This window comes from Heteronotia binoei, chromosome 1 (assembly GCF_032191835.1).
Source record: "Heteronotia binoei isolate CCM8104 ecotype False Entrance Well chromosome 1, APGP_CSIRO_Hbin_v1, whole genome shotgun sequence".
NCBI lineage: Eukaryota > Metazoa > Chordata > Lepidosauria > Squamata > Gekkonidae > Heteronotia > Heteronotia binoei.
In genome coordinates this window covers 34935969-34951126 of record NC_083223.1, presented here as the reverse complement: position 1 = coordinate 34951126, position 15158 = coordinate 34935969, and positions in this window count along the sequence as shown.

The window sequence follows — 15158 nt, the reverse complement described above, 5'->3', positions numbered from 1 at the left end:
GTCGGTAGAAATAGCTTCAATAATAAGTTCCTCAGATATGCGTGCAAAGAGAGATGAGCTAAGCAGGAATGCACCCAAGCAAAATGATAATGTTACAGTACAGAGAATATGCAAGAGGGATACAGAGAAGATATAACTCTTGACACCACCTCAGTCAAAAGCTTGGTGGAACAGCTTCATTTTACAGGCCCTACAGAACTGTAGTACATCCCACAGGGCCCTGATATCAAATGGGGGCATGTTCCACCACACTGTACACCACACTTGGGCCAGGAATCACCAGGAGATGTTGATCAGTAGAGTGTAAAGCTCTCCAGGGCTCATATGGGGAGAGGCAGTCCCATAGGTATGATAGTCCCAGGCCACATAGGGGTTTGAAGGTCAAAACCATAACCAGGTCTGGTATTCAATCGGCAGCCAGTGCAGCTGGCACACCACTGGCTGAACATGCACCTGTGGGGCGTGTCACCATCAGCAGACATACTGCTGCATTCTGCACTAGCTGCAATCTCCAGATCAGGCTCAAGGTTAGCCCCGCATACAGCAAGTTACAATAATCCAGCCTGGAAGTGACCATTGCATGGATCACTGTAGCCAAGTCCTAAAAGGTGAGATACCCTCACAAGGTTTGGGTGTCAGGGGTGGTCTCAGGGCTTTCTGCTCCAGCCAAGGATAGATGGGTTCTTCCAACAAGGGCCTACATTTATACCCACCCCTCCTGATTGTGAACACCATAAGGGTGAAAGTGGGTAGAAGGGGTGCTCATTGTTGTCAAGTCCCCCATTCTTTCATCCTATTTGGTTTACAACTGTTGTGTGATCACTCATTTTTATTTGCCTTCTCTGTGTTGTGTCTACTGAAGAATGTGAAGTGTTGAAGTTATAAACCTCCCCCTGCCTTCCTCAGGTTCCTTATCAGCTATCCAAAGCTCTGTAGAATTGCTTTGTAGAACTTTCGTAGTGAGCTATAGATGTTATTATAAGCTTGTAACCTTTAGGTTTGAAATGTTACTGCCATTTGCTAATGGCTATTGCCTGGCTATATAATGCTTCCCTTTGCTTTCGTTCCCTAATCTCACCGACCCGTCAGTGATGTCCTATCCTATTTACAATAAATGAATCTATTTGGAAATACAAAGGATCTCATTATTGTTAGCAGACGCTACCCAACAAGAGGAGGAGCCGATCCTGGAATCAGGAGGAGAGTTGGAGGGTGAACTGCCAGCGGGAAATGAGAGTGACTTGTCCTGAGTGGCTCAGAGCAACAGGATGAGGAACTATTGGTACCACTACAGATGAGAATAACCGGGACTTTATTCTTCATCCCCTTGACTTTATTGAACCCCAACCTCAAGAGCTTCATGCACGTGAGGGCCATGTTGGATTCGAAGTGCACTAGAGACACAATATTCCCAAGTTGGTAGAGACACTAGGTCTCATGACCTCCCCCCTTCACCAAGCCATCCAGTTCAAGCAAATGGATGGGACAGTAATGAAGAGAGAGCCCTGCACCAAGCAAATGCAAATGGTGCCAGTGGGAATAGGAACACATTGGGATTGTGAAATATTTGTAATAGCTTCCTCCTCCTCCTTTGACCTAGTACTAGGAGTGGATTGGCTAGCCAAACATGAACCTCGGATAAGGTGGGGGAAGCACACCATAGATTTTTGAGGATCCAATCTGCGATATGCATCACTGGGAAAAAACCTGGGGTCCCAAACCTCCCCCATGAATGAAAAACTTTGCTTAACAATCGAGGTGAGAACCATTCCATGAGAATACCGACATCTCAAAGCAGTGTTCCGGGAAGAGGAAGCCAATGAATTACCATCCCATAGGGACACGGACTGTGCCATTGAACTGATTCCAGGGCAACCATTGCCCAAAGCCAAAGTGTATTCCATGGGGTACGAAGAAAAGGCAGAATTACATAAGTTCCTGGAGAAAAAATTAGCAAGGGGCTTCATCTGCCCCACTACCTCCCCCCACGCTACACCAGTGTTATTCTGGAAGAAACAAGATGGGGGGGCTTCACCTTTGCACAGACTAGAGAGGGATTAATGTGGTATTGATGCTGAAAGCCTGTCCCCTCCCCCTCATAAGGAACTTATTAAATACAGTAGCCCAAGGCAAATTTTTCTCAAAGCTAGATCTGAGAGATGCATACTTCTAGGTATACACTGAAGAGGGGGACAAGTGGAAAACTGCATTTAATACACCCATGGGCCAATTTGAGTACCTAGTCATGCCATTTGGACTCCAAGGCGCCCCAGAAGTTTTTATGAACTTTATCAGTGAAGTGCTATGAAAATACCTATATAAATACCTATATAAAGGGGTGGTGGTTTACCTTGATGACATCGTTATCTATTCTGAAGTAAAACTAGTATCTATCTCATGTAAAACTAGTCAGAGAAGTGCTGCAGACACTCTATGCTCCAACTGTATATAGTTCATCATTGCTGCCTGTTTGTTGTGACTGTTCTTCTGAATAAACCATTCTTGTTTGATTAAGAGCTGACTGAATTCACTTCATAATACTGCACTTCAAAAGGGATAGTGGCAGAAGAGTAAACACAGGAAGGAAGGGTCAGTATCTGCTCTGTTGCCACAATACCAGGAGAAAGTGCCTTCACTTCCAACATGTCAGCGAAGGTTCATTGAAGTTTCCAAATGAGCAGACGTTATTTGAAACAAAGTTGCATTTATTGTATTCTCCAAAAGTTACTTCAGCATGAAAGACATTGGAACTGATGGCAAGCAGTTCGAGTCATTGGTATTTAACATTATACATCAAAGCAATGGTAACTAACCCCCAATTCCTAAAACAAAGGCTGCTTTTGCATGTGAGACTTTTCACACGGCTCCCCTTATCTTCTACAGTTGGTGGTTACATTTCCTGGTGGCAATGTCCTTGCTGCCTCTAGGGGGGGAGGTGAGAATCTGCCAGGCATTCTCTACTTCAAAGACTGCCTAACAACCTTTGATATTCTTGGGAAGCTACTTCTTGGCTATTCCCTACTTGGCCCCCCCTCCACTATTTTACTATTACAGGTTAGTGGGCATCTATATTTATTAATCAATCTGGTTAGTAATCAGCATACAGAAATAGTATCAATGAACAGAGTCTGACACAACAATACATACCCTACAGAACGTGTGCCTCTTCCCGTGCTGCCTGTCTCTCTGCCCTGCTCCTTTCCTTTGCTGCTCAGGGTTGCCTCTTGGCCTCTCCCAATATCTGGGCTCAACCTTGCCTTCTGACCCCTCTCTACTGGCTGTGTTGAAACGATTTGCCTGGGCCCCAACTGCCACCCTCTCCCATCCCTGGTCATTCTCAGATTGGGTAGCCAGGGCAGGGTCGAGTTGACACCAGCTGTCAGCTCCACACAGTGATCCATGCAGTAGGTGCCATGTTTAAAAGGCCAAATTATTCACATGCAGTTCCTATGCACCAGCATGGCCATCATTTGAACCAAAGAACACTGGTGTTCAAATACTGCTCATAAATGAATGAACACATGATTTGAGAAGTATTTAAATGTGATGTTCACCACTTGGAGCACTTACCCAAGAAAGGAAACCTAAGCAGGTCTCCTGAGAATTCTACTAAGGTCTGCTGAATGGGTTTCCTCTCGGGAAAGTGTTGCATGATCTGAGTACTTGGTTGGTGCTGCTTTGGAGAAAGTGATATGTTCAGAAAACTATAAATGCAGGAACCGCGATACCATTCCATAAATGTAGCCTGAAGCTGACATTGATCTGAGCCTTTGACAAGTCATATAGGCTAGGATTTGTAGACAGCATCTAATAGCACAGGAGTCCTTTGGATTTTTGGGGAAGACAGATTACCACACTTGAAAGCCTTGGTGTAGAATGCACATCTTGTTCTGTTGCTGGTGAGCAGGGGGAAGGTTACTGATTGCTCCTTCATGGCACATGTTTTAAGCTGAAATGGTCCACTGGGCTCTCTTTTCATGAGCCATCCCCATTAATAAGTACGTGAAATGAAATCATGAATAAAACTCCAATTAGAGAGAATCCCATTTCATAATTTAGGGCTCATCTAACTAGAGTATTTGATTCTGCTAACTTTATTTTCAGTTAGCTTTTCTTCCTGTGCCAATCCTTTTTTTCTTGAAATATGCAATTTAGAATTTCCTTAATAGCAGAAACATTTGTTTTTATGGAGTGAATGGTATAAAAAATAAACAAAATAATGGTCACACTGAGTTTGGTGTTTATGGTTCAGACTTCGAGATATATGCACTTAATAGCCTTGTTGCAAATCACTTGTTCCTTTGAGGCAAAGAGTGGAATGGCCGCAATGGCTCCCTTTACATTTAGTAGAACATCTTCCTAAATTGGCATTGTCAGCCTCGAAATAAACATTTTTATAAACACACTTCCAGCAGCCACATAATAAAAATCCAATGAAATGGCATCCTAGAATTCTGAACTTCTTAAGAGCAAAAGAAGGGAGACATTGCTCAGTTTAAGTTTCGTGAAGTGTTGTTTCAAACAGGTCGGGAGCTCTCTTTCCTTTCTTCCTTCATTTGCTATTTTTCCCCCCTCTCCTTTTATTCTCTTGATAAGAGATCCGCTAACTATCAAACAAGATTTATCACCAACGCCAAAATGAAGAAAAGGGGTCATAATTTCTGATGCTTCCTTTCACAATCTGGCCACATAGTCTTGCATAACATTTCTAAACAACTTTGATAATGGCACTTTTTTTTGGGGGGGGGGATATTGAGGAAATAGCTCAGGATATTAAAGAGCCAAGCTCTGACCCCTCATTATTTTGACAGCTTTTGGTTTTGACTGCTTGTATGTTGCTTATGGGTGACCTTGTAACTATAAAAAGCAAGTGTGCCACATTCAGACATTGTGTTGCTTAGGGGAATAGACAAGGAGTTATATTCACCAAAAGAGAAGGTTTTTGTCAGAGACCCAAGCCTGGGTTATTGCTTCTGGTACCTTGAGCAAGACCAAGCCCTGCGGGTCCTTGAGGTCAGATGGACACAAATAAAGGAGATATATTTTAAAATATATAATGGTTTATTTATGGATTTTAAAAGATTCCACTATGCAGTACAGTCTGTATAGCTTAGCCAACAGAGAAAATAAAGAACCTGTTTTATCTAATGCACTGAATACCTAGCATTAGATGGCATATCTCCTTGCAGCATAAAAATCTAAGCAGCAGCATAAAAATATTCTGTACATTAGTCTATTATGATGAAGCATAATATATGAAAGCATACTAGCATGGCATGACTTACAGAGTCTCAAAGCAGGCTACAGTCTCCTTCCCGTCCTCTCCACGCAGTAGGCCCCTTGCAAGGTAGGTGAGGTTGAGAAAATTCTGAGAGAACTGACCCAAGGTTCTGAGAGAACTGACCCAGCAGGCTTCACATGGAGGAGTAGGGAAACAAACCCATTTCTCCTGATTAGTTTGCTGCTCTTATCCACTACACCACACTGGTTCCAATGCAAAAATTTGTTTGTATATTCAAAGCTGAAGTTTACTATACATTTCTCCTTCTGGATGTCCCCTTAAGGTCATAAAAATCAAAATGTCACTTGAGGAAAGTAAGGCTTCATTTTCGCAGATTGAAAACACATAGCAATTGGCTGACTAGGGCCTATCAAAATTCACAGCTTAATAATATGTGAGCTTTCGAGTCAGCAGAAAATTCCTCTGCTGTGGGAAAATGGCGTCATTAGTGGAATTGAGCAATGTGATCTACCACTCTGAGATAATTGTCTTGAGCCCTGTTTCTCTTTTTCTGCAAACTGAATCAGTCTTAAGATGGACATGGGGAATATTCTTGTAGACTTTGTGTTAAAATCTTCCTTTGTAGGAAGATCATGTGTTGCATAAAAGTATAACAGTAGTTTCCTTTTAAAATAAATTGTATTTGCATGTCTGGAATATTTTGTAGTAACTTTTAAAGCAGCAGAAATTCATTCATTCAAAGATTTTGTTAGAAGCAACACCATGGTAAGAAAAGCAGCCCTTATTGATTCTCTCACATTTCTACAACAATTAAAGACACATAAATCTCTATCAGAAATGGGGATAATAAGGAACCCTATTGGACTGTGTCATCTAAGATTTTTGTTGTTGTTGTTGTTGTTGTTGTTCAAATAAGCCACAGTAAGAAATACGTGACATCCAAGGTGCAGTCCTTTGGCAAAAGCACACCTCTAAATAAGCACAATTTCTTTGGGAAAGATGAATATGGTGGTCCAAAATAAATTCCACTGGAAGTTATTCCAGCACTGGAGACTGTTTCTTAAAATTACCCATTAAAAGAAATTCACTGAAAGAAGACTGCTTCAACTAGATCCTTAAGTCTTTAGCGCTGGAAATAACCGGAAAGATGGCGCAGTGAATGGAGCGGATTCCCATAGCTAGCGGAGACACTCCGAGTTTGCAGGTCTTAGAGGGGGCCTGCATTTGGGGATACCCCTTAAAGGAGTGTCGGAAGACACTCTGAAGCTGGGGGAGCGAGTGGAGACACAGGGGGAGCGGCGGAAGCCTCTTTCTCCGATCTCTGCTTATCTCTGGGCTGAGGCTGCAAGTGCTTATAGTACCAACTGGGCTGCCGGATTAAGGAACGTAAGCAGATTCAAGCGACTATCTATCATCCAAAAGCTACCCATATTCAGAAGAGTGGCGGAGAAAAAAACAAAGGAAACACTTACAGGTGATCGACAGAGAAGTTGGCGTGGCGGAGCGGCAGAGCGGGAGAGTGGAGAGAATGGCAGAGAGGAAGGAGAGGAAGGATATGAGGTGCATGGCAGTGTGGAGTTTATTGGGCGAGACTGAGTGATGAGAGAATAAAACGAAAGGCTTGGATGTGGTAAAGAGACGGTCGAGAGGCGGTGAGAGACGAAGAGATAAAAGAAAGAAGGGACAGGAAAGTCGTTGAAGGAATGAGAGGAAGTGTTTGGGGGGTTGGGGGAAGAAAAGGAAGAAATGGTAGGAGGGGGGGAATTATCTATTGACTGAGTTTGAATGGACAAAAGTTAAACTTTCAATAAAGCGTGAGAAGAGAGACGGGAGAAGGAGAGGGAGAAGAAGAAGAAGAGTGAAGAAAGGGGGTAAAGAAAGGAAAAGTGCAAGACTGTGGCGTCAAAAGAGGAAAGCAAGGACTGAATGTGAAAGAGGAAAGCAAGGACTGAATGTGAAAGAGGAAAGCAAGGACTGAATGTGAAAGAGGAAAGCAAGGACTGCTCCTTGAAGAGGGGTTTTGAAATATTACTACAGGAAGAAATTTTGTTCGTGAGACGTGGTTTGGACCTTAAGACATATCTAAAAAGGCTACTTTCAAGAGAAAATGGAGGAGGTTCTGGTTGTTTAATACTTGCTTGAGCTTTCTGGGAAGAAGAAGGAGGGGACAGTTGAAGTAAGAATTGGAGTCTTAAAGGGGCAAATTATATTTTGTAACAACTATTTAAATGTACTGGTGTATTAATTAATGGACTGTAGGTAAAAATGTGATTGTGATTGTGAGAGACATATGTTTCTATTTGCCTTTTTGACTGTTTTTGACTGTTAAGTATTTTTGTAGTGTGACCAAGAATGAATTTAGAGGTAAAAGTTGAATTGCAATAATAGGTGAAGTTTTGAGGGAACTGTGGTGAGAGGTGGTCTTGAGTATAGTGGAAATCACACTGAGACTAAACTCAGAGTTTAGGGCTAGAAATAAGAAAGGTTTAGAAGGAACAAGTTAGCTTATCCTGACTAGGAGATGGAGGCTAAAGCTAAAAAGATAGCCCAAGGCACATCCCCAGGTTTAGGGAAATCAGTTACTGCAACTATAAATCAAGATGCAATAGAAAAACTACAAAACATCATGGTTGCTGGTTTTAAACAAAACCAAGAAGCACTTGAAGAATTAAAGATGGAGTTGAAAGAAGAAATAAGAAAAACAAATGACAAAGTAGAAAATTTCCAGCAACAATTATTGGCCAATACACAAACTAGCTGCAAAAGTTGGTGTAGTGGAAGAACAAGGGAAAGTGGCTGCTTCCAACTTCAGAGAATCTAAAATTCAAGCCTTGCAATTAGAAGATAGAATAACCAAGATAGAATGGGACAAAGCATTATATAATTTAAGGCTGCAAAATATACCGGAAGAAAAAGGGGAAGATATTTACAAAAAAGTCATAGAAATCCTAACGTGGGGTGAGGAACAAACAGTAAAAGAAATGGAATTAGAAATAGACTGGGTCAGAAGGGTGACGTCCACATACACACAAAAAATTAATTTACCGCGAGAAGTACATATTAAATTTATGAGAGCATCAACAAGTGAGAGAATTTTGAAGATCACTAGAGAGGAGGAGCTGATATGGAAAGGAAATAAAAGTGTTGAAGGATGTTCCATGGAGTGTGAGGTGTAGGAGAACAGGATATACGAAGCTAACGGCTTGGCTAATGGAGCAATCTATTCTATTTAAATGGCTAGTCCCGGAGGGTGGCTACTTTACCTATCAAAGTAAAAAGTTCAATTTAACATCATTATAATAATATAATAATAATAATAATTTTTTATTTCTATCCCGCCCTCCCCGCCGAAGCAGGCTCAGGGCGGCTAACAGCATAAAATACACATTACATCAGTTTACATTATAAAAACATGGTTAAAACAGTTATAAATTATTAAAATTAACATAACAATATGGCGTTATAAACATTAGATTTCGTAACATCAGATAATAAAAACATTTCCAGCAGCATACCTAGCTTTATTACTGATTCTATCGCTAGTTGAAGGCCACCTTGAAAAGGTGGGTCTTACAGGCCCTACGAAATTGATCTAAACATCTTAGGGCCCTCATCTCCTCGGGGAGTTGGTTCCACAATAATGGAGCGACGACAGAGAAGGCCCGATCCCGGGTGGCCTTCAGTCTGGCCTCCCTTGGCCCAGGGATATTCAACTGGTTTTTCCCAGATGACCTCAGTGCCCTCTGGGGCTCATATGGGGAGAGACGGTCCCTCAGGTAGGTAGGTCCTCGGCCATATAGGGCTTTAAAGGTGATAACCAGCACCTTGTAACGAACTCGGTATACCACTGGCAGCCAGTGCAGCCCGCGCAGCCCCGGCTGTATGTGCTCCCACTTTGGGAGCCCCAGCAACAGCCTAGCCGCCGTGTTCTGCACCAGCTGCAGCCGCCGAGTTCGACACAAGGGCAGCCCCATGTAGAGGGCGTTGCAGTAGTCCAGTCTCGAGGTGACCGTAGCATGGATCACCATTGCTAGGTCACGGCGCTCCAGGAAGGGGGCCAACTGCTTTGCCCGTCGAAGATGAAAAAACGCGGACTTGGCAGCGGCCGCTATCTGTGCCTCCATTGATAATGAAGGCTCCAGAAGAACCCCCAGGCTCCTGACCTTATGTGCCACTTTAAGCTGCACACCGTCAAGGACCGGCAAAGGGATTTCCCTTCCCAGGGCACCGCGACCCAAGCAAAGGACCTCTGTCTTCGTTGGATTTAACTTCAGCCCGCTCAGTCTGAGCCAACCTGCCACGGCTTGCAGTGCTAAGTCCAGGCTTTCTGGGACGGAGCCAGGCCGGCCATCCATTAGTAGATAGAGCTGGGTGTCATCAGCGTATTGGTGGCACCCAAGCCCAAACCTCCGGGCAATCTGGGCAAGGGGGCGCATATAAATGTTAAACAACATCGGGGAGAGAACTGCCCCTTGTGGCACCCCACATACTAGTGGGTGCCTCCGGGACCGCTCCCCCCCAATGGCCACCCTTTGTCCCCGTCCTTCGAGGAAGGAGGAAAGCCACTGTAAGGCCAATCCCCCAATCCCCGCGTCGGCGAGCCGGCGGGCCAGTAGCTGATGATCGACCGTATCAAATGCGGCCGACAGGTCCAACAATATCAGCACCGCCACGCCGCCTCGATCCAGATGCCGCTGGAGGTCATCCACCAAGGCGACCAGCACTGTCTCCATCCCATAGCCCGGACGGAAGCCGGACTGGTGAGGGTCTAAGGCGGAAGTGTCATCCAAAAAACTCTGCAACTGTAACGCCACTGCCCTCTCTATAACCTTACCTAAAAATGGTAGGTTCGAGACCGGTCGATAATTTGCCAATTCGGCCGGATCTGCTGTACTCTTTTTTAGGAGAGGGCGGACCATGGCCTCTTTCAAAGATGTTGGAAATTGCCCTTCCAAGAGGGATCTATTTATGATATCCCATATAGGATATCTAAGCTCCCTCTGGCAAGATTTAATTAGCCAGGAGGGGCATGGGTCAAGGTCGCAAGTTGTAGGGCACACAGTTGAGAGGACTTCGTCGACTTCCCCAAGACTGAGCGCGTCGAAGTGATCCAAGATAACATCAGAAGACAGGTACGGAGCCACGGGTTCACCTACTGCATTCAATGTGGCAGGAAAGTCCTGGCGGAGCGACGAGATTTTATCTGCAAAAAATTTCGCAAAAGCCTCACAGCCTATATCTAATTCTCTCATATTTGGTCTGCCTTGTGGCAGAGCGGTCAAATTTTCAATTATTTTAAATAATTGTGCTGGGCGCGAATTTGCAGATGCAATCCTAGCCGCAAAGTAATCCTTCTTTGCGGCTTTGACTGCCATCTCATAAGACTTCATAAACGTTCTATAGGATGTTCTCGTCGCTTCGTCACGAGTATGCCGCCACCGCCTCTCTAGTCGTCTGAGTCCCTGTTTCAGTTGGCGTAGCTCCGAGGTGTACCAAGGGGCCAGCCTACTTCGAGGGCGCAGAGGATGCCGGGGTGCAATTTCGTTAATGGCCCTGGATAACCTGTCATGCCAGGTATCTACCACGTCATCAAGGGAATTGCTAGGGGGCCAGGGGTCCCGCAGAGCCCTCTGGAACCGCTCAGGATCCATCTGACTCCGCGGGCGAGCCAAAATAGGAAAAAGTGCAAGATTTTAGGAGCAGACATGTTGAACTAGATAGTCAGGAATCTGAATTGGAAGAAAACAAAGAAGACCTGAATAGAACTGAAGAAGAGGAAGCCCCAAGAAGGAAAGAAGATAAGGTAAAGACTAGATCACAAGTATCTAAAGGAAAAAAAAGAATACTAGATAGTAATAAGGCAACGGAAGATGAGTAAATCAGGCTTAAAAATTACATCGATAAACATCAACAGACTTAATGAACCGAAAAAAAGAAGAAAGACTTTTCTCCAACTCAAGAAAACACATTCGGACATTATTTGCATACAAGAAACACATATTAAAAAAGATGACTCGAAATATTTACAAAATAAAAATTTGGGACAGGTATATCTATCCGCAGGCCTGAAGAAAAAGAGAGGGGTCGCTATTTACATTAAGGAGCATATAAAATCGAAATTACTCTATATCGAGGAACTTGGAAGGATCGTTTTGGTAGAAATAGAGGTTGACGGCAAAAGAATAATAATAGGAAATGTGTATGCTCCTAACAACGGCCAAGAAAAATTTTTCGACGCACTACATAAGAAATTGCTGGAATTTGGGACCGCGAACTATTGCATTTTAGGTGACTTTAATGCGGTATATGATGTACACAAAGATAGGAAATCTGGAAAGAAAAAGGTTAAAAAGACAAGGGGCGTCTTACCAAAATCCTTTTTTAATATGATGGAAGAGTTAAGTCTGGTGGATGCATGGAGAACAAAAAACCCTACGACAATGGATTTTACTTATTTTTCGCATGTGCATCATTTCTGGTCCAGGATAGACATGTGTTAGCCACATTATTAAACCCTTAGCCACATTATTAAACCAAGCAAAGATTTTACCAGGAACTTATTCGGATCATAGCCCAATACAGATTATTTTACATAAAGCAATAACTAGACTACGTTGGACATTAAATACCCAAATATTGATAGAGCAACAATTTCTAAAAAGAGGCGAAAGAGAAGATTAAGATGTTTTTCGATCTTAACCAAAAAGAAAACTCACCAATACAAGTAATATGGGACGCTTTTAAAGCCTTCTTCAGAGGTATTGCCATTAGTTATTCGGCCAGAAGGAAAAAAGAAAGAACACAAAAAGTACACAAAAATATAATGAATTATTGGAGAAATTAGGTAAACAGGAAAAAGTGCAGAAAGAAAGAAGTACGGAGGAAATTAAAATGAAGATTCAGATGACACAACACCAAATTAATTTGCTTTTGTCAGAAGAATTGGAGAAGAAATTAAAGTGGACCAAACAAAACTACTTCGAAAATGCAAATAAGACTAGCAGATGGCTAGCTTATAAATTGAGAAAGCAAAGAGAGAAAAAAATGATTGGATCCCTGAAAGTTGAAAATCAGGTGGAAGTGACGCAGAGGGAGCAAATAGAAGAAATTGTTAAGAAATTTTTTCAGAGACTCTATAAAGGACAAGAATTACCAGAACATCTGCAAAGAGAATATCTAGAACAAAGTAAAATGAAACAGATATCAGAAGAGCAGAAAAAATCATTAGAAAATCCAATATCTATGCTCGAGATAGTTGAGGCAATGAAGAAGCAGAAGAAAAATAAAGCTCCAGGTTTAGACGGCCTACCTATCGAATTTTATAAATGTTTTGAGGAACTATTGATGGAGCCGTATAAAAGAGTGCTGGATGAAACATCAGATAAATCAAGGATCCCTGCGTCATGGGAGGAAGCATTAATATCATTAATTCACAAAGAAGGATCAGACCCAACAGAAATAATAAACTATAGACCAATCTCCTTACTAAACATAGATTATAAAATTTATGCGACTATTTTGTCAAACAGACTGAAAAAAATCATACCAGACATTATAGAAGAAGATCAGACAGGCTTTATCCCCGGAAGAGCAATGAGACAAAATTTAAGAATTATCCTAAATGCATTGGAATACTATAAAGAGCATCCGGAAAAACAATATGCAGCGATTACTCTGGATGCTGAAAAAGCATTTGACAATGTAAATTGGAAATTCATTTTAAAGACCTTAATGTCATTTGGATGTGGAGAAGGATTTGTGAAAGTAATAAAGACTATATATACAAACCAAAAAGCTAAGATTAATATTAATGGATCCGTTTTGAAACAGATAAGAATAGAACAAGGCACAAGGCAAGGCTGTCCGCTTTCTCCTTTGCTCTTTGTATTATCATTAGAACCCTTTTTAAATGTGATAAGAGAAGATCAGGAGATCAAGGAAGTTAAAGTGAAAAAAGAAAGTTATAAAACACAAGCCTTCGCAGATGATGTATTGCTTACCCTTGAAGATCCCAACAATTCGATTGAAAACTTTAAAAGAAGATTAAAACAATATAGAGAAGTGGCGGGGTTTAAAATAAATTATCAGAAAACTAAATTTATCACAAAAAATATGACAAAAGATCAGATTGCGGAATTGGTAACAAAATCAGGATTTTCCTATGAGAAGAAAGTTAGATATCTTGGCATTCACTTAACTGCGGATTTAAAAACTTTATTAAGAGATAACTATGAAAAAATATTAAAAGATATAAGAGCTGATTTAGAAAGGTGGTGCGATATGTAAATTTTGTTATTAGGAAGAGTCGCTTCAGTTAAAATGAACATCCTACCTAGGGTATTATTCCTGTTTCAAATGATTCCAATCTCAATTCCCCAGAGCTTTTTTCAACAACTTAACAAATTAGTGACAAAATTCATTTGGCAGAATAAAAAACCAAGGATCAAATTAAAGGTTATGCAAGACTCTAAGCTAAGAGGAGGATTTGTGCTTCCGAACTGGCAGATGTATTATAAAGCGTGTGCCTTGACTTGGGTGAGAGATTGGCTACTATTAAAAAATAAAAAAGTGTTAATTCTGGAAGGTGCTGACTTGACAAGAGGGTGGCACTCTCACATTTGGTATAGCCCTCCAGCAAAGGATAGCAAATTTTTCAGACATGAAATAAGAAGAGCGCTTTTTAAAACCTGGTGGGAAATAAAAATGTTGATATATAGATATACACCTAAATGGCTCTCGCTGGTGGAAGCGGCCTTACACCCAAATCTTTACTCATGGGAGGAAAGCTATACATATGAATGCTTATTAGATTCGAAAGGAGAATTAAAAATTGAGGAATACTCTAAATTAGACTGGTGGTTAAAGGTTCAAATAAGATTCAGGTATAAATCCGATAACGAAAAAGGCTTCTCGAATAGAGTGAATGAATTTGATGCAATTATTTTTGAGTTAGACGGAAATTAGTCTCTAGAATTTATAACTGGTTACTAGAATATAAAATGCAGGATGAAGTGGTAAAAGAAGCCTGGGTGCGATGGATGAAAGATTTTGGATATAGTATTGAAATTATCGAATGGGAAAAAATTTGGAAAGAAAATTTGAAATTGACAAAATCTGCTTTATTTAAAGAAAATTTGAATAAACTGATTTATCGCTGGTATTATACCCCAGATAAACTGTCCAGAGCCTATCCAGAGGTTTCAAACAAATGTTGGAAGTGTAATAAAACAAAAGGCTCTTAATTCCACATATGGTGGCTCTGTGATAGGGCTAAAAAATATTGGACTCAGGTGTCCATTGGATCCAAAAGATATTAAAAAAACAAATCCCCCATCTACCCGAACTTTTTTTATTAAATGTTTGTAAAATTGATGTGTTCAAAGCAGAAAAGAAAATTCTGCTCCATATATTAACTGTTGCCAGAATTCTGTACGCCAGATATTGGAAGACTTACGATATTCCAAATAGGAATGAGTTTATAGTTAAATTAATGGAGACAGTAGAAATGGATCTTTTAACCATGAGGTTGAGAGATGGTAATATTACGGAATATTATGATACTTGGAAATCGGTGCATGAATGGGTGGAACATCTAAGATTTGAATAGATAGAACAAGATACAAGTGTTAGTAAGTTATCTATACGTTCCTTTGGTGATGGTGGTGGGTATGTTGAATTTTTTTGAGTATGTATGTTTGGCTATGCTGTATGTTGTATGTATATTATAATAAACTTATTTCAAATCTCAAAAAAAAAAGTCTTTAGGGCTTGGCATCGCTTCTGTACACAGTCCCCTTTGCCTTCCCTGCCTGTTCTCGTTCAATACCAAGTAATAAAAAGGTAAAGGTAGTCTCCTGTGCAAGTACCAGTTGTTTCCAACTCTGGGGTGACGTCACATCAATACCAAAGGCAAAAA